Source organism: Elephas maximus, chromosome 17, assembly GCF_024166365.1.
Source record: "Elephas maximus indicus isolate mEleMax1 chromosome 17, mEleMax1 primary haplotype, whole genome shotgun sequence".
Classification (NCBI taxonomy): Eukaryota; Metazoa; Chordata; class Mammalia; order Proboscidea; family Elephantidae; genus Elephas; species Elephas maximus.
In genome coordinates, this window is record NC_064835.1 from 15,154,952 (window position 1) to 15,174,987 (window position 20,036).

At 40.3% G+C, this 20,036-nt stretch overlaps 1 long non-coding RNA gene across 14 annotated transcripts in view; it reads right to left on the reverse strand.

Moving 5' to 3' along the window:
- The window catches only part of LOC126060888 (uncharacterized), a 414,465-nt gene that overhangs the window by 105,969 nt on the left and 288,460 nt on the right, over nt 1–20,036 (reverse strand). For 10 of the 14 annotated variants that reach the window (XR_007513672.1, XR_007513675.1, XR_007513674.1 and 7 more), the window contains 2 exons: nt 12,391–12,468; nt 1,471–1,654 (listed from right to left, as the gene is read on the reverse strand). This is a non-coding gene — a long non-coding RNA (uncharacterized LOC126060888). The remainder of the gene's footprint in view (nt 1–1,470; nt 1,655–12,390; nt 12,469–20,036) is intronic. The other 4 variants (XR_007513671.1, XR_007513680.1, XR_007513677.1 and 1 more) reach the window with 2 other exon arrangements.

A 20,036-nucleotide genomic window follows, 5' to 3' on the forward strand; every position in this document is an offset into this window, starting at 1 on the left:
TCTTCTCTGCTCAAAAAGAGTGTATAGCTCACTTTTAAGGTGGAAAAGACACGGGGTGCTTTTACCAAAGAGGGGGTGCAACCCAATCATTTTTCACTTTGATTTTTCATTGCTTGATTGGGTTTCACCCTGTTTAAGAGAATAAATGAGATGGCTCAGAGTCGGCACTCTAGAGGAGTGTCTTGACAAAAGGGCTAGAGAGGCTTTTAGTGTACGTCCCTTGGGGATTCAAGTTGGCCAAAGAATTTATATGTGTCAATACCCTCTCTCATTTTTTTCATTCCCGAACTTCCGCTAGGTTCAGGGTTCAATATCGCATTTACATTCTTGTAAGTTCTGGCTTTGAGAGGAAGATGGAGTCAGTATATGGATGACTTTTGATTTTTTTATAATCATGGAGGGATGTTTGGGCAGAGATCATCCAATTCCATAAAGGATTACTCCAAAGTTGTTTCTTCTGATTTGGAAATTGTTATGTGATGACTTTTCAACAAAATAACTTCCCTACTTATTTTCTATTGTGCTAATATTAGAATGAGCAACATTCCCTAGATATCCCAGGCTTACGGGAAGACACTGAAAGATATCTTAATGGGAGAATGTCAAGTAGTGGTGCAGTCAGTTTGGAATTAAAAATGATCCATGAATAATTCACAAAGCATGTAATCCATGTGTGGATAACTGAGAACTGACCACCTCTGAGAGATGCCTGCAAGAACAGCCAAATAGTGTCCTTCCAACAACAACAACAACAAAAAAAATCGTAGAAGAGTATCCGTGATACTTGGCATTGATTCATGGCTAAGGCAATGACACATTGTAGGTCCATTTTCTGAGTCCGAGGCTTTCTTCAGACCAGGGAAATAGGGCTCCTTGAAATGGAAAATTTGGACTTATTTCTCACAGGCCACAATGACCCACATGTGTTTGACCTTCAGGTATGTGTTCCAGAATCTCTAGGACCGTCATTCAGAACTATCTTATTCAGACAAAAACTTTAGTATCGCAAGATGAAACCTACCATTTTTATGTTAGAAGAAGAAATCAGGGCAAATCTCCATTGCAAATGGGTAAATTCTAAGAACCTAAGATGGCTTCAATGCCCTTATCAAAAAGTCTGGCACTATGAGCAGGATGGTCTATGGTGATAACTCTCCTGGTGGTGCTCTGCTCAAAAAGCCCTCAGCACTGCTTAGTTATAAACTGAAGTTTGCCAGACTTAATTATAGGAGGGTTACTTTTTCTCTACCAACTAACAAAGAGTAGATATTAGGAGTTTCATATGAAGAAAGAAAAGGACATCTTAGTCTAAAAGCTGCGTTCAGTGGAAACCCAAATGGGGTTGTGAGAAGAGTCAAATTTCTTGTGTTTAATGAAGCGTATAGCTGGAACCTCAAGAGCTGCTCATTTGGAAGAATTTCATAGACCCTTGGTCAAGGTCTAACCTCAGTCATGGAAAGAGGAACCCACCTGGACCAGGTATGTCCCCAAAAGAGGTAGCTTTAGTTGTCTGGGCTTTGTTTATCTGAAGATATCTTGTCTTGTCCTGATCTTGTCTTATGCTGATAAAAGGAGGTGCTGCTGGGTTATCTGAGATGTCCACAGGTGAATGCCAATGAGAAGAGCCCAATGGTCCCATACTGAAGTCTTCCACCTAGAACGCCAAGATGATACCATCTTAACTGCTCTTCCAACTGTCCACTGTCTTTTGGGAGCATGAAAGCCCTAAACACAGAACTTTATTGAAAATCAAGCCTCATTTCACTGTTAAAGCCAAGAAAAATCTAGTACCAGAACCCTGGATTTATGAGCAGGGAAATGGCGAGAGGAGCAGCAAAGAGAGTGAGGGTGGGGAATTAATTTAAAACATTGTCATCCAATACTGAATATTTGTAGAGCACTTAGAATAGTGCCTGCGGTCTATGTAACACCCAAAGCCAAACTGATTCCATTTCTGTTGAGTCAATTCTGACTCATGATGACCTCATGTGTGGGTCAGAGTACAACTGCTCCCTAGAGTTTTCAATGGCTATGGTCTTTTGGAAAGTAGATTGCCAAGTTTTCTTCCCATGGTGCTACTGGGTGGTTTGAACCGCTAACCTGTCAGTTAGTAGCTTAGCACAAACCATTTGCACCACTCAGGAACCTCATGTGCAACATCGCTTCTTGTAAATGAGTAAAAATGTTCATCACAGCCTCCATCACATTGCACACTAAGCTTTTGTACTCATCTTCTTCCATTGGACTATAAATTTTATTTATTCCCACCCAAGATTATTTCATTAAAAGATTTGAGGTCTTTGTACTTCCAGTGTCAGAATCAGTGAACACTAAAACCCGAGACACTGTGAGTGCTCAATAAATATTTTGGTGAATGCTGTGGGGAACAAAAAGTCGCCCAGTACTGTTGATGGTGTAAGATATTGTCATGGCGCTTTCTGTCAAATGTTTCCCTCCCAATTCTTTGCACAGTTATCCCCATTTCTGTGTGCAAAGAGCCTCGTTGATCTAAAGCAATCTGTTAGATGCTGTCACCGTGAGGAGTGGGGGCAGTGGCAATGGGACCCATACAATGGTATCACTCCTCATGGAGATACCAACTTGAACTCACCACATTATTTCTGATCTCAACTCTCCATATGTCAGGATCATACCCCACTCATAATGCTAGGTCATGGGGGTAAGTTTGCATAGCTAACAGGCCACTGTTGCTCCCTCCTTGTTTCTCAGCAAGAAAAGTACAAAAAATTTCAGTTACTCCCATTGGCAACTGGACAAATGCCCAATTGCCTTCTGAGGAAATCTAACAGAGGCTGAGTCATAGACAATCCCTCCCTCATCCGTGGCCCTCGTTCTTCATAGCCACTCAGTTGCCAAGCTTTGTCTGGTCTTTCTTAACTGTACTTTTTAAATTGGCCCCTTTAGCTATTCCTGCTGCAATGATCCTGGGTGAAGTTCTCATTATTTTTCTCCATCAGACTATTGCTATTATTTTTCCAACTGGCTTCCCGGCACTAGTATCGACCCCCTGTAATCCATTTTAAATGTGACTTTCAGTTTAGTTTTCCTAAAGCATGCCTCTGATCATGTCATTCTTCTGTGTAAAAAGTTTTGAAGATACCCTGTTGCCTGCCGATCAATATTCAAATATAGTGATTCCCCATTGCTTATTGATCAAAGCCCAATAACCCAATGGACAGCTTTATTCACAAAGAGCAAATTGTTCAATGACACACACTACCCTACAAACCCAGAAAGTTAAAAAAAAAAAAATTTTTTTTTTTTTTTTTTTAGGCTTTATGTAGCCCATTCACCCAACATAAACTTCACCTGTTCCACTCAAATGATTTCCTCTGTATATCTCTATGTCTTTGTCCCAACTGGAAAGTCCTTTTTAGAATCTACCCTGAATTATCCCTTCTGCTCTTGAATTCTATCTTTAGCTATTATTTGTTTTAATATATAGCTCTACCCTCAGAATGAGACTAGAAAAGTAAAAAGAAACAAGTGTCTCCCAAGAAAAACAACAGAGAATGATGGCATATCGAATTGAGAAAGGCTGAAATTGGAAAGGCAAGTTAATGGATGACTCTTGTTTACTCAATAGTTTGCTCAAGATCCCTACATCTTAGGACCTTGGTCATCTACAGACTATTATCTTGACTTAGTCTGATATTAATTTGGGCATTTCTGTGCTACACTTACGCTGCAGTTACTCAGGACATAAGTATTTATTATATACCAGCATAATTAGAGTATAATAATAACCCATGATGATAGCAATGGTTTAATGGAGAAACATGCTCAGGTAACAGCCTCAGATATAAGAGAGATGCATAAAGTTTATAGAAAGCAACCTGGGGAATAATGCATAGAAAAACTACTATCTTTTCACCCATGATTACATTTCCAAATCTAGGTTTGAAAGGAATAGTAACTAGGGGTGGACATTAACTCTTCACAGTGAGAGGCAGACACACTACGTCACACCCAATTCTGAGGATTTCAATTCTAGAGCTTCTTTCTTCATGTGTTAAGGATGGACACAAAGGGTTCTCCATCTACCCAGGCCTACAACAGTCAACAGTCATTCTATTCCCAGAAGTAGTATGGGCTATAATGATAATAGCCTAGAAAGGAAGGAAGGAAGGAGGGAAGAAGAGAAGGAGAGAGGGAGGGAGGGAGGGAGGGAGGGAGGGAGGGAGGATGGCAGGAAGGAAGGAAAGGAAGGAAGGAAGGAAGGAAGGAAGGAAGGAAGGAAGGAAGGAAGGAAGGAAGGAAGGAAGGAAGGAAGGAAGGAAGGAAGGAAGGAAGGAAGGAAGGAAGGAAGGAAGGAAGGAAGGAAGGAAGGAAGGAAGGAAGGAAGGAAGGAAGGAAGGAAGGAAGGAAGGAAGGAAGGAAGGAAGGAAGGAAGGAAGGAAGGAAGGAAGGAAACTGTGGACGATAACTTAGAATTTAGCTTAATATCTCACCATACTATATAGTTAGGAAGCTCTTCTTAGGATCTAGCCTGCATTTCTCCTGCTCCTTGTTTGTTTGTTTGTTTTACCATTGATTGCACATAGCTTCCTCACAAATAGGGAACTGCTCACAGCTCTTTCCAGCTGGCCAGCTGCCTCAGTTAACAGATCTGTTCTAATAACCGAAAACCAAACTGACTCAGAGTGACCCTACAGAACAGAATAGAACTGCCCCATAGGGTTTCCTAAAAGCTCCTGGTGGATTCAAACTGTCGACCTTTTGGTTAACCACTGCATCACCAGGGCTCCAATAAAGCCAGGCTCTAATTAAGCCGTAGTTAAATTTTTATTGCCAAAAAGGCCATTGAACTTTGCTCTAGGAGAGAGCTATAGATCACCTCTCAAGCCAGGCAGTCCTGCCATACCTACAAGAGAGGCTAAGATGGTGACTACAGATGCCATCATCACTGTCTCTCTATCCACTAAGAACAAAATAAAGGCAAGATTTCTGCCTACTCTTCAGCTAGACCCAAGGGAGCCACAGAGCCAGACACCTGGGATTAACTCCTATCCCTCATCTATGAGGAGAAAGCTAGGCCGGAACAGGTCAGTTAGTAGCAGAGCTGGAACCACCAACAGCCCTCCGCCCCCCGCCCCCCGCCATGAGTCCTGCTCTCCATCCCTCAGGTGATGCTTGTGTCACTGGACTATTCTATTTCCTGGGGTGGGGTGGGGCTCTTCAGCAACATTTCCAGCATTTAGCTGTACTCTTTTTTTTTTTTTTACATTGTCCTTAAACAGCCATAATTTCTTCCATCTTACAAAATAAAATGTTGTTTTTGATATTTAAAAAACAAAGCAGTGCAAAGGGGTGATGATGAAAACAAAATGGGCCTTCAGAAGGCCCCAAAGATCTCCTCCTTCAGCCAGCACCACGCTGGTGCTTCCCTTTGGGTCACTGGAGTGGGCCAGCAGTCTCCGGCCCGGGAATTTCTCAGGTAGCCAAGCAAGCACGTGCCCTTAGGACCTCAGTTTCTAGCAGGAAAACATCTCGAAAGCTATATAAGGAGGAGGTAAGGACAGAGATCCCTCCAATCAGCATTCACTTTCCTGCTCAGAATGACCTTGACCAGTTACTTAACATGTCCAAGTTTGGTCTCTCCCCTACCGAATGCAGATAATAAGCCAACATATCTCATAGGATTATTGTGAAGATTATTAAAATGGGACAAAGCCCTTAGTACAGTGTCCACACCTAGGGAGTGGCCTCTTACTATCCATATCACCATAGTCATCCCTGGAGACAAAGTGGCAAAGGGCGGGGGTGGGAAAGAGCTGGTGGAAGCTCCCGAGGGACTGCCATCCCCAAGGCCCTGCCGATGACCCCAAGTGCAGGGGTGCAGAAAATGTCTCCCATTCATCCAGCTCCCGGCTTGCTTCCAAGATGGAGTGACAGTGCGGCACAATAAAGGGCCGCCTCACACAAGATGGGCACCGTGCCGAGCTGTGCCAGTATCCAAAGGAGACATCTCTGTCCAGCATTTCCATCAGGCTCTTCCGAGCCAGTTCCTGGGGTGCACACAAAGACCCATTCAGGATGGCTGGAGCTCTGAAAGCAAGCAGATGAGCCAAGGGGCCAGGAAAGGGGAGAAACAGCACAGCGCCTGGCACCAACCCTGCGGGGTCTCCGCTCCAGGCAAGTGGGCGTGGAAGGCTCAGGTCTGCAACCACGGCTGCACTCTTTGTTTTCCCTCAAATTCCTTCTCTAATGGTGGTCCAGGGTATCAAGGACACCAGCTGCCATGGCTGGGATTGAATAACCTCCCCAGAGGAGGCTGGGAACACTCACCCCATAATGCCAGCTCAGTAGGCAGGGTATCCAGTGGAAACAGGCCATTACTAACTGGCCTGCCATTTCAAAAAATGCCTGTTTCTGGGAAAAATGCCTCTCAGAGGTTCCCACCCCAGGAAGGTGCTAGCTGTCGCAGTGAGGTGAGAAACAAGAGCTACATAAGTATGTGATAGTCACTTGTTCTTGCCCAGGAGCTGGACAGTGGCTCCATATCCTTCAGCTTCAGTTTTTCTATCTGTACAATGGGACCTGGTAAAATAGTCTGTTGGGATTCAAAGAGCAACCGCTGTTAGTAACTTTCTAAGTAGCAGTTGGTTTATTCTCTCAGAGCCAATAGGCAGGCCCTTTCCTCTACATGGCCTCCTGGAACTCATGGAGAACTCCAGTCTGGGGCTCCGGTCAGCATGGCTCTACAGGCAGCCCCCAGATATGTCAGGTCTGCTGCAAGAAGGATGTCTCGGTTCTGCAGGTCCTTGGATACTGAGGAAACCAGGGTTCCCTGCTTTACCCTTCTCTCCTAAATCTAAGAGAATCTGTCCCAAGAAAGCGACAGGCCAAACGTGGGACAGAAAACTAAGCCCCTTTTGCCACCAGGATTGCAAGCCATTTCCTGTGGGACAACTACATTTCCCAGGTGACTCAATTCAGAAGGACTGAAAGGGTTTCCCTATAGTCTAAAGATGTATCTATATCAGTTAATCCAGCTGTTCACCTTTCCTGGAATGCACTGACCACATCTATTCACCTAGTTATCTCTCCCTCAAACTTAAGATTTATTATAAGCATCACCTCCTCCAGGGTGCCTTCCTTGACTACACAGCTTGAATTAGTGCCCCTTCATCATGCTCCCACAAGACCCTGTGCACACCTCTATCTTGAGAGAAAGAGAGCTGCCATCAAGTCAGCTCCGACTCATGCTGACCTTACATACAACAGAAAGAAACATTGTCCAGTCCTACATCATCCTTACAATCGCTGGCATGTTCAAGTCCATTGTTGAGGCTATTATGACAATCCATCTCACCAAGGGCCTCCTTTACCCTGCTTAGCCCTCTTCTTCACCAAGCATGATGTGATACCCTCATCTAGTGCTTGATCCCTCCTGATGATGGGTCCAAAGCAAGTGAGTTGGACAATCTTCTGCTATAATCCATAAAGTTTTTATTGGCTTATTTTCAGAAGCAGATCACCAGGACTTTCTAGTCTGTCTTAGTCTGAAAGCTTCGCTGAAACCTGTCCATCATGGGTGACCCTACTGGTATTTGAAATACTAGCCCTGACGTCTTTGTCCAGAAGAAGACTACCTGACAGTTTGGGAGTTGGTGACCAGCTCAAAATCTTCCAGCATTGTAGCAACATGCGATCCACCACAGTACAGCAAACTGAGACAGGTCGTGGGCCCCTATCTTAGCAATTAGAAAATTATATCGAAATTATCTATGTGTCTCCGCCTTCTCTATGGTCAGTCACTGTGTTTTATTAATCTTTATAGCTCCAGCATTTAACTCAGTGCTGGCATAATGTAGGAGCTTAGTAAACGTTTATTGAACTAAATGGATTGTCTCTATCTCTAGAGTAGTTGCTGGCATAAACTCCCATTTATAACCTTTGCTCTCAGGAGGGTCTATCTCATATCTAAACCAATTCTCTTCTGCATACATACATTTCTACTTTTCTAGGTTCAGGAGTTAACAGCTGGACACCATCCTCATACTTGTAAGAGTGAGAATGGAAATCATTACTCTCACTCATCATTTCTTTTTACCAAGTCAGCTTTATTTATTTATTTATTTTCAGGTATAGATTAGGAATGGACATTAAGAATCTCAGATCTGACCATCTCTTTCTTTTAATAGACAAATGGAAAAGGACATTCAGGAAGCATTTTGAACAGATAGAGTCCACTCATTTCAGAGGTTTTTGGGGAAGCACCTACCACGTACTAGGGCATATGTTACAGAGAATGTATCTGTCCCTGCCTTCAGGGGATCTAGGACGGGGAATAAGAGGTACACCATTTAACTAATGAAAAGCAACATTACATTTACTTGTGCTACCTTGGGTAGAATATAGAAGAGTCCAGAGTGCTTAAAAAAAAAAAGTTCTCAATTTCTGAGCAACGTGGGATAAACTTAGTGATCCAATTAGGAAACACATTGGGGAGCCCGTAGAGGGTAAGTGCCACGTGCCTGTTGACATTTTGAAAGAAATCCATTTTCATTTTTCCTCCTAAGAGGAGGCTGATTTCCACTGATCACACATTCAGAAAGCTGGCAGGAGCTGCTGGTCACCAGCCCCCAAACTGGCAGGTTTTCTCCTTCTGGTCAAGGAGCTCAGGGGCTGCGTGACTTAAGGCAAGTCATCTGGGGACATTTGGGATTCTGGTCTGGCGAGTCAGTGGAGGCAGTACAGATAAGGCTGGGACAGAAATCTGGCAGCCTAAATAACATCTGCTTGGTTTGAGGTATTGGCTCTGGCTCCTGCTGGGAGATGAGGGCCAGAGACTGGGAAGGCTGTGTTTGGAACTGGTTACAGCAGGTGGCGCAAGCGAGCAAAAATCGACCCCCTGAAGGAAATCATGGTATGTCTTCTGCCTCAAATAGAAGAGACTAGTCTGGGATCAGAAGCTCAGAAAAAGGTAATTGCCCAAACCGAGCACAGAGCCAGATATGGGCATTTTTCAGTGAAAGAGAAGCCAAAGTGGGTACTCGAAGGTATGGATAAAATGTTTAGGATGGCCAGCACTTTTAAGAAACACACACAAGACAGAAAACAAAACAGCATTTACTCCTGGGGCAGGATAAATGCTCCTAGAGTTGGAAGGCTCAAACGGCCCTTAGACAGCTGATGAGCAAGTATAATCCCCCAACTAGCTCCCCCTTCACCTACAACAAAACAAAAATGAAAGAACACAAGAAAATCCCACTCTTTCTGGTGGGTAAAGCTCTGAAGAGCAGCATTAAAAAAAAAAAAAAAACAGAATGGAAATTTATCTACACCTCAAAGCTACGAGAATAAACCACCTTCTCGATGTTTCAATCTCTAGGTAGGTTTGCTCCAAATCAAACCTTCAAACCTTAGGGGAAGAAGGAAGCAAGAAAGTTTCCCTCCTACACCCACACAAGGATTCCTTACTTTCTGAGCCCAAAGAGGCAGAAAGCTATTACTCAGCCAGTAGGAGAGATGAAGTCTTGTACATGCTGTAATATGGATGGAGCTTGAAGACATTATGCTGAGTGACATAAGTCAATCACAAAAGGACAAATATTGTATGACCTCATTTATATAAATAAGACAAGAAAAGGCAAATATATAGGGACCACCATTTATCAGTGATTACCAGGAGTGGGAGGGAAAGGGGGAAAGAGGGTTCACGGTAATGGAAAAATTGCATTGAGGATAAGGTTGTGCAGCTGTTATTGGAATTGCTGTCAATAAGTTGTATACCTGTGAAGAGTTGAATTGGCAAAAGTTGTTTGATAGATATATTTACAACAACAACAAAAAAGAGTAGCTGCTGAGGCTCCTTATGTACAACTAAACACTTCGTGGGATTTTGTTCCCTGGTTTGCAGGTTTAGGGTCATAGTTTTATGGGACATCTCAATTTAATTGGCCTAATAACGTGTTTAGAGCTTCTGTTCCACCTCCTAGTTCATTGTATAGCACCTGGGGTCTTAAAATCTTGCATGTGGCCATCCAAGACACAATAATTGGTCTCTATTCATCTGGAGCAACAGAGAAAGAAGGAGAATCAGGAAGAGGGGAAGAATATGGAATGTGTGGCTAATTGCCTCCATGAACAACTGCCCCTCTGCTATGAGACCAAAAGAACTGGATGGTGCTTGGCTACCATTACTGGACATTTTGATCAAAGGTTCTATAGAAGAATCCTGATCAAAAGGGGGAAAATGTAGAACAGAATTCCAAATTCTCATAGAATCCAGCATTTCTGGAGCTACGGAGGCTGGATGAACTCCTGAAACTACCATCCTGAGATAATCTTTAAACCTTAAACCAAATGTATCCCCTGAAGTCTCCTTAAAACTAAACAATATATTAGTAAAGAATGTCTGCCTTGAGCATCAGGCTTTTTAAAAAACTACCCATATGGGATCAAGTTGACAACAGCAACTCGAAAGATTAGGTAGGAACCTTAGAGGGCAGTGAGTTCATGTTAATGAGGGAGCAACAACTCAGAAAAGGAGGGTGAGAATGGTTGCACAACTCAAAGAATGTTATCAATGTCACTAAATTGTACATGTAGAAACTTGAATTAGAGTGTTTTGTTGTGTATATTGTAAAAAAATAAATAAATAAAATTTAGAAAAAAAGGCAGAAAGCATCATCCTACTTATCTATTAAGTTGGAGAACTTAAACATCTGGGAATTCTAAGCACTGGGATAAAAGTACTATAAACAAGGTATGAGACAACCGCTCTCCTCTAAAAGATAACATTCAAAAGCATTAGACCGCTGAGACATGCGATAAAGAATTTTACCACATACGTACTCTCAAGCAGTGTGGGTTGGCTTGAGGATAAATCTTCAGAAATGCAAAGAATTTTACTTATTTTTCCATTTGATTTACTTTCATGTTGTTACTTCTCTCATGGGGAAACAATTCCAGAAACCTGAGCTCTGACGTTATATAAATCAATTCTCAGTGTTAACTTAAGTGTATATATATACGTATATAGTAAAATTTTGCATTGCTTGAAAAATTGTTGAAAGATTTGATATGTTTGTTCTCAGTCTTCCACAAAAGGCATCTGGGTTCTCTGCTCAACCAGGACAGTAGGTCAGACGTAGGTCGATCTCATAACCTCCCACCTGCCAACTGGATGGGGTCTCACATTACAGATGTCCCAATTGTAGAAAGTGGAACAGCTACTCAATTCAGGCTACAACAAAGGGTCATGAGATCACCGAGAAAGGCAAGATTAAATTCCCCTTGGTGGGACCAGAAAGGCATCAGGAAGGAGGATATTGGACTTGTTTTACCTCTCTGTGCCTTTGGACTTGTTTTGTTTTTTCTGCCTAAAATGCCCTTTCTCACCTCTTACCATTTTCCTTTTGTAGGTAACTTCTGATCTTCTGAAAGAATCAATACGAATTTTATCCAAAGTTCTTCCTGACCACCACCCTGCCCTTGAGTGCCCTTAAAACCAACCAGTTGCCATTGGGCTGACTCCAACTCACGGTCACCCCACGTGTGTCAGAGTAAAACTGTGCTCCATAGGGTTTCCAATGGCTGATTTTTCAAAAGCCGATCACCAGGTCTTTCTTCCAAAGTGCCTCTGGGTGGACTTGAGCCTACAAACTTTTGGTCAGTAGCTGAGCACGTTAATCATTTGCACCACCCAGGAACTCCTGTGTGCCTTTAGATATCCTGTAAAAGTCTCTCCAAGTACACAACAAAGGGTGTTGATGTCTGCTTCTCCTCTACTAGAATATTGGCTCACCATCTTGAAGACTCCTTTTTATTCCTGCTGGTTAGTATTTTCCCAGCTCCCTCTCCCCTCAAATCCCTTTTAAGTGAGGTTGCCAGATAAACACAGAACACCCAACTAAATTTGAATTTCAGATAAACAACAAATAATTTTTTAGTACAAGCATATCCCAACTATTTTATATGTTGTGTCTTTATTTGATAAATATAGCAACCCTACTCCAAAGACCACTTAGCTTGCACCTTGTCCCTCTCTATTTGCCCCAGCCTGACCATTCAAGGCTACAGGGGCACCTTCTTAACACTGACCTCTCTCACCCACCCTCCAGAGGAAGGAGGGCCGTGCATTGCACACACCTCTAAAAAATGCCAGAAATGAAATCTAAGGTCAGTTTCCAATCCATTTTGTGATTTTTCCCCCTCTTGTGTTGTATGAATTTATTAAATAGAAATGGAGTTTAAGTGCTTTGAGTCAATGTAATAGTACTTATTCAATTATTTTTAAATAGGGGGGTGTCACTTTTCATTTAAGTGTGGTTTAATGAATTGTACGGCTATGACACTTTGCAATCTGTTAAATCCATGTTTAATTTCAAAGTATGGCAGGCTGGAGGTGGTGACATTTACCTTTTCAGTTGCTGCTGGCTCCTTCAACCCCTTCACTCCTGGAAGAAGAAAGGAGGATCCAGCTGACAAGGTATGCACCTGCAAAATCATAACCCATTCCCATTAGACAGTGTCTGTCATCGTGAGACACCTTTAAGTTAACCCTGTCCTCTTTATCTCACTATCATAGCAAAGGGAAATTAAACATGAGCATGGTAACTTCTTGGATTCCTTTTACAAATCCCTTCCACCAAGATGAAAATTCTTTCCACTTATGCCCAATGTTTCAGGGTGAAATCTTGCAACAAGGATAATTTATCACAGGGTTTCTCTACCTTTTTCACATCATGGCACACATAGGAAAGAGCTGGGAGATTCTATATGAGGCTTAAAGCCAAAAAATAAAAATTAAATTCTATTAACATGATATAATTATTTTAAAAATATAAAACCTTAAGGAAGATATTACACATGGAACTTGTATAAACCTTCGCAGTAAAACAAATCATTTTCTCTTTGTTGTTGTTAGCTGTTGTCGAGTGACCTCATGCAAAATGGAGCAAAAGACTGTCCAGCCCTGTGCCATTCCTATGAATGGTTGCACATCAGACTATTGTAATCCATAGGGTTTTCACTGGATGATTTTCAGAAATAGCTAGGCTGTCTTACTGTGTTCAGCATCTTAACAACATGCAGACTTTCACTGACTGCATGGCTGTGCCTGAGATGCATTGGTTGGGAATTGAACCTAGGCCTCCCGCATGGAAAGTGAGAATTCCACCACCAAACCACCAAAAATTGACATATTTTCTATTTAGGAACACCTAATAGCCAATTTAGGAGACCTGGTGGTGCAATAGTTAAGCACTTGGCTGCTAACCAAAAGGTGGGCGGTGCAAACCTACCCAGCAGTTCTGTGGGAAAAAAGACCTGGGTATCTGCTCTCGTAAAGATTCAGCCTAGAAAACCCAATGGGGCAATTCTACTCTGTCACATTGGATCACTATGAGTTGGAATTGACTTCACAGCATCTAACAACACAAAAGGCCAGTTTAAAAAATAAAGATAAAAATCACTTACACCTTCCATGGTATTAGAAAAAATATAAAACCCAAGAGCAAATTAAATCAGAAAAAATCTAACATTTTATACTGGAGGCAAATCAAAGAACTTCACTGATGATAAACAATTTACTTTACTGATGACAAACTACCTGTGACTAAAAATAGTCAAACTAACACCAGGATTTTTTTTTTAGCATTGAAATGTTTCTTTTCCAATAGTAATCTACTTTTATTAGTGTTATTTGCTTTTTTTTTTTTCATGGCTGTAGGTTCATTGCATTGCTTTTTTCTTACAAATACTTTTATGATTGTTTATGTCCATAATTTTAAAATTTTCGTTGTGCTTTAGGTGAAAGTTTATAGCACAAATTAGTTTTTCATTCAAAAATTTTATATGCAAATTGTTTTGTGACATCAGTTGGAATTCCTACAATGTGTCAGCACTCTCCCTCTTTCCTTTTCCACCCTGGGTTCTCAGTGCCCCTCCATCCAGTTATCCTGTTCCTTCTTGCCTTCTCGTCTTGGCTTTGGACAGGTGTTTCCCACTAGGTCTCCTGTACTTGATTGAACTAAGAAGCAGTTTCCTCATCAGTGTTATTGTTTGTTTTGTAGGCCTGTCTAATCTTTGACTTAAAGGTGGACTTTGGCAGTAGCTTCAGTTCTGAGTTTGCAAGGTAGCCAAGGAGCATAGTCTCGGGGGTTCCCCCAGCCACTGTTAGACCAGTCAGTCTAGTATTTTTCTGAAATTTCAATTTTGTTCTACATTTTTCTCCAGCTCTGCCTGGGATCATCTATCGTGATCCATGTCAGAGTGGTTAGTGGTAGAAGGCGGGTACCACCCAGTTCTGGGCTCAGGCTGTGATTCATGAGGTTCATTAGTCTTTTGGGCTAATATTTTCCTTGCATCTTTAGTTTTCTTCACTCTCCTCTGACCCAAATGTGCTGGGATCAGTAGATGGATCTTAGATGGCCACTCTCAAGCTTTTAAGACCATAGATGCACTACTCACCAAAGTAGAATGTAGAACATTATCTTTATGAACTACATTATGCCAGTTGGCTGACTTAGATGTCCCCTGAGATGGTGGTCCCCAGCCCTCAGCTCCAGTAACTCAGTCCCTCAAGGTGTTTGAATGTGTCTGGGAAATTTCTGTGACTTTGCCTTGGTCGAGATATGCTGACGTCCTCTATATTGTGTGTTGTCTTTTCCTTCATCAAAGCTAACACTTGTCTACTATCTAGTTAGTGATTTCCACTCCCCAACCCTCCCCTTCTTGGTAACCATCAAAGATTTTTTTTTCTGTATGTAAACCTTTTCTTGTGTTTTTATAATAGTGGTCTTATACAATATTTGTCCTTTTAAGATTGACTTATTTCCCTTGGCATAAAGCTCTCCAGTTTCAATCATGCTGTGAGATATTTCAAAGATTCATCATTGTACTTTATCTTAGTATGTATGCACCATAATTTGTTTATCCATTTCTCTGTTGATTGACACTTAGGTTGTTTCCATCTTTTTGCTATTGTGAATAAGGCTACAATGAACATGGGTGTGCATATGTCTATTCATAAGATGGTTCTTATTTCTCTAGGATATATTCCTAGGAATAGGATTGCTGGATCATATGGCATTTCTATTTCTAGCTTTTTAAAGAGGCATCCTCTCATTTTCTATTGTGGTTGTACCACTTTACATTCCCATCAGCACTACATAAGAGTGCCAATCTCAAAATTAGAGAATTAGACAACTCAATAGAAAGTCAGAGGAGCAGAATTGAGCAAGTGGAAGGCAGAATTGGTGGGCTTGAAGATAAAGCATTTGGCACCAATATATTTGAAGAAAAATCAGATAAGATAATTTTTAAACAATTAAAAACTTTAAGAATCATGTGGAACTCTATCAAGAGAAATAACCTACAAGTGATTGGAGTTCCAGAACAGGAAGGGATAACTGAAAATACAGAGAGGATTGTTGAAGATTTGTTGGCAGAAAACTTCCCTGATATAGTGAAAGGTAAGAAGATATCTATCCAAGATGCTCCTTGAACTCCATATAAGGTAGATTTTAAAAGAAAGTCACCAAGACATATTATGATCAAACTTGCCAAAACCAAAAATAAAGAGAGAATTTTAAGAGCAGCTAGGGATAAATGGAAAGTCACCTACAAAGGAGATTAAATAAGAATAAGCTAGGACTGCTCGGCAGAAACTACGCAGGCAAGAAGGCAACGGGATAACTTATAAAAAGAATTAAAGGAAAAAAAACTTTGCCAGCCAAGAATCATATATCCAGCAAAACTACCTCTTAAATATGAAGGCAAAATTAGGACATTTCCAGATAAACAGAAGTTTAGAGAATTTGTAAAAACCAAACCAAAACTACAAGAAATACTAAAGGGAATTCATTGGCTAGGAAATCAATAATATCATGTATCAACCCAAGACTAGAACACTGGACAGAGCAATCAGAGGCCAACCCAGACAGGGAAATCACAAAAATGAATCAAGATTAAAAAAAGCTCAAATCAGGGAAACAGCAATGTTATTCTGTAAAAGAAGACAACATTAAAACAAGAAAGAGGGACTAAGAAATGTAGTCATAGATCTTTCAAACGGAGAGGAAGACAAGGCAATATAAAGAAATAAAAGTTAGGTTTAAACTTAGAAAAATAGGGGTAAATACTAAGGTAACCACAAAGGGGACTAACTATCCTACTCATCAAAATAACACAAGAAAAAATTAGAGACTCAGCAGAAACAAAACAAAAACAATGAATATGAAGAAAAGACAATAGACAAAGATAAACTACTCAGCACAAAAAATTGACTGGGAAAAATAACTGTAACAACACACAAAAAAAGACATCAAAATGACAGCACTAAACTCATACCTATCCATAATGACGCTGAATGTAAATGGACTAAATGCACCAATAAAGAGACAGAGAGTGGCAGCAGGGATAAAAAAAATATGATCCATCTAAATGCTGCCTACAAGAGACACACCTTAGAATTAGAGACACAAACTAAAACTGAAAGGATGGAAAAAATACATCAAGCAAACAACAATCAAAAAAGAGCAGTAGTGGCAATATTAATTTCTGACAAAATAGACTTTAAAGTTAAATTCACCAAAAACAATAAGGAATGACACTATGTAATGATTAAAGGGACAATATACCAGGAGGATATAACCATATTAAATATTTATCCACCCAATGACAGGGCTGCAAGATACATAAAACAAACTCTATCAGCATTGAAAAATGCGATAGACAGCCCTGCAATTACAGTAGAAGACTTCAACACACCGCTTTCAATGAAGGACAGGACACCCAGAAAGAAGCTCAATAAAGATATGGAAGATCTAAATGCTAAAATCAACCAACTTGAACTTATATACAGAACACTCCACCCAACAGCAGCCAAGTATACTTTCTTTTCTAGTGCACATGGAACATTCTCTAGAATAGACCACATATTAGGTCATAAAGCAAGCTTTAGCAGAACCCAAAACATCGAAATATTACAAAACATCTTCACTGACCATAAGGCCATAAAAGTAGAAATCAATAACAGAAAAAGCAGGGAAAAGAAATCAAACACTTGGAAACTAAACAATACCCTGCTCAGAAAAGTCTGGGTTATAGAAGGCATTAAGGATGGAATAAAGAAATTCATAGACTCTAACGGGAATGAAAACACTTCCTATCAGAACCTTTGGGACACAGCAATAGCAGTGCTCAGGGGTCAATTTATATCAATAAATACACACATCCAAAAAGAAGAAAGGGCCAAAATCAAAGAATTATCCCTACAACTTGAACAAATAGAAAGAGAGCAACAAAAGAAACCATCAGGCACCAGAAGAAAACAAATAATAAAAATTAGAGCAGAATTAAATGAAATAGAAAACAGAAAACCAATTGAAAGAATTAACAAGACCAAAAGCTGGTTCTTTGAAAAACTTGATAAACCATTGGCCAAACTGACAAAAGAAAAACAGAAGAGGAAGCAAATAACCCGAATAAGAAATGAGACGGGCAATATTACAACAGACCCAACAGAAATGAAAAGAATCATATCAGATTACTACAAAAAATTGTACTCTAACAAATTTCAAAAACTACAAGAAATGGATGAATTCCTAGAACACACTACCTACCTAAACTAACACAAACAGAGGTAGAACAACTAAATAGACCCATAACAAAAGAAGAGATTGAAAAGGTAATCAAAAACTCCCAACAACAACAACAAAAAAAAGCCCTGGCCCAGACGGCTTCACTGCAGAGTTCTACCAAACTTTCAGAGGAGAGTTAACACCACTACTACTAATGTATTTCAAAGCATAGAAAAGGACAGAATACTCCCAAACTCATTGTATGAAGCCAACATATCCCTGATACCAAAACCAGGTAAAGAAACCACAAAAACAGATAATTACAGACCTGTATCCCTCATGAACTTAGATGCAAAAATCCTCAACAAAATTCTAGCCAACAGAATTCAAGAACATATCAAAAAAATAATTCACTGTGAACTAGTGGGATTCATACCAGGTGTGCAGGGATGGTTCAACATTAGAAAAACAATTAATGTAATCCATCATATAAATAAGACAAAAGACAAGAATCACATGATTTTATCAATTGATGCAGAAAAGGCATTTGACAAAGTTCAACACCCATTCATGATAAAAACTCAGCAAAATAGGAATAGGAAGAAAATTCCTCAACATAATAAAGGGCATTCATACAAAGCCAACAGGCAACATCATCCTAAATGGAGAGAGTCTGAAAGCATTCCCCTTGAGATCAGGAACCAGACAAGGATGCCCTTTATCACCACTCTTATTCAACATTGTGCTTGAGGTCCTAGCTGGAGAAATTAGGCTTGGTAAAGAAATAAAGGGCATCTAGATTGATAAGGAAGAAGTAAAAGTATCTCTATTTGCAGAAGACACACTCTTATACACAGAAAACCCTAAAGAATCCTCAAGAAAACTACTGAAACTAATAGAAGAGTTCAGCAGAGTATCAGAATACAAGAAAAACAGAAAAATCAGTTGGATTCCTCTATACCAAGAAAAAGAACATTGAAGAGGAAATCACCAAATCAATACTGTTTACAGTAGCCCACAAGGAGATAAAATACTTAGGAATAAATCTTACCATAGCTGTAAAAGACCTATACAAAGAAAACTACAAGACACCACTGCAAAAAAAACCAAAAGAGACCTACATAAGTGGAAAAACATACCTCAGTCGTGGATAGGAAGATTTAACATTGTAAAAATGTCTATTCTGCCAAAAGCCATCTATAGATACAACGCAATTCTGATTCAAATTCCAATGACATTTCTTAATGAGATGGAGAAACAAATCACCAACTTCATATGGAAGGGAAAGAGACCCTGGATAAGTAAAGCATTACTGAAAAAGAAGAACAAAGTGGGAGGCCTCACTCTACCTGATTTTAGAACCTATTATACTGCCACAGCAGTGGAAACAGCCTGGTACTTGTACAACAACAGATACATAGACCAATGGAACAGAATTGAGAATCCAGACATAAATGCATCCACATATGAGCAGCTAATATTTGACAAATGCCCAAAGTCAGTTAAATGGGGAAAAGACAGTCTTTCTAACAAATTGTGCTGGCATAACTGGATATCCATCTGCAAAAAAATGAAACAAGGCCCATACCTCACACTATGCACAAAAACTAACTCAAAAATGGATCAAAGACCTAAATATAAAATCTAAAATGATAAAGATCATGGAAGAAAAAATAGGGACAATGCTAGGAGTCCTAATGCATGGCATAAACAGTATACAAAACATTACTAACAATGCAGAAGAGAAACTAGATAACTGGGAGCTCCTAAAAATCAAACACCTATACTCACCCAAAGACTTCACCAAAGAGTAAAAAGATTACCTACAGACTGGGAAAAAGTTTTTAGCTGTGACACTTCCAGTCAGCACCTGATCTCTAAAATCTACACGATACTGCAAAAACTCAACTACAAAAAGACAAATAACCCAATTAAAAAAGGGGCAAAAGATATGAACAGACACTTCGCCAAAGAAGACATTCAGGTAGCTAACAGATACACGAGGAAATGCTCACAATCATTAGCCATTAGAGAAATGCAGATCGAAACTACAATGCGATTCCATCTCACTCCAACAAGTGAGGCTGGCATTAATCCAAAAAACACAAAATAATAAATGTTGGAGAGGTTGTGGAGAGATTGGAACACTTATACACTGCTGGTGGGAATGTCAAATGGTACAACCACTTTGGAGATCGATTTGGTGCTTCCTTAAAAAGTTAGAAATACAACTACCATATGATCCAGCAATCCCACTCCTTGGAATATATCGTAGAGAACTAAGAGCCTTTACACGAACAAATATATGCACACCCATCTTCATTGCAGCACTGTTCACATAGCAAAAAGATGGAAGCAACCAAGGTGCCCATCAATGGATGAATGGATAAATAAATTATGGTGTATTCACACAATGGGACACTATGCATTGATAAAGAACAGCGATGAATCTGTGAAACATTTCATAACATGTAGGAATCT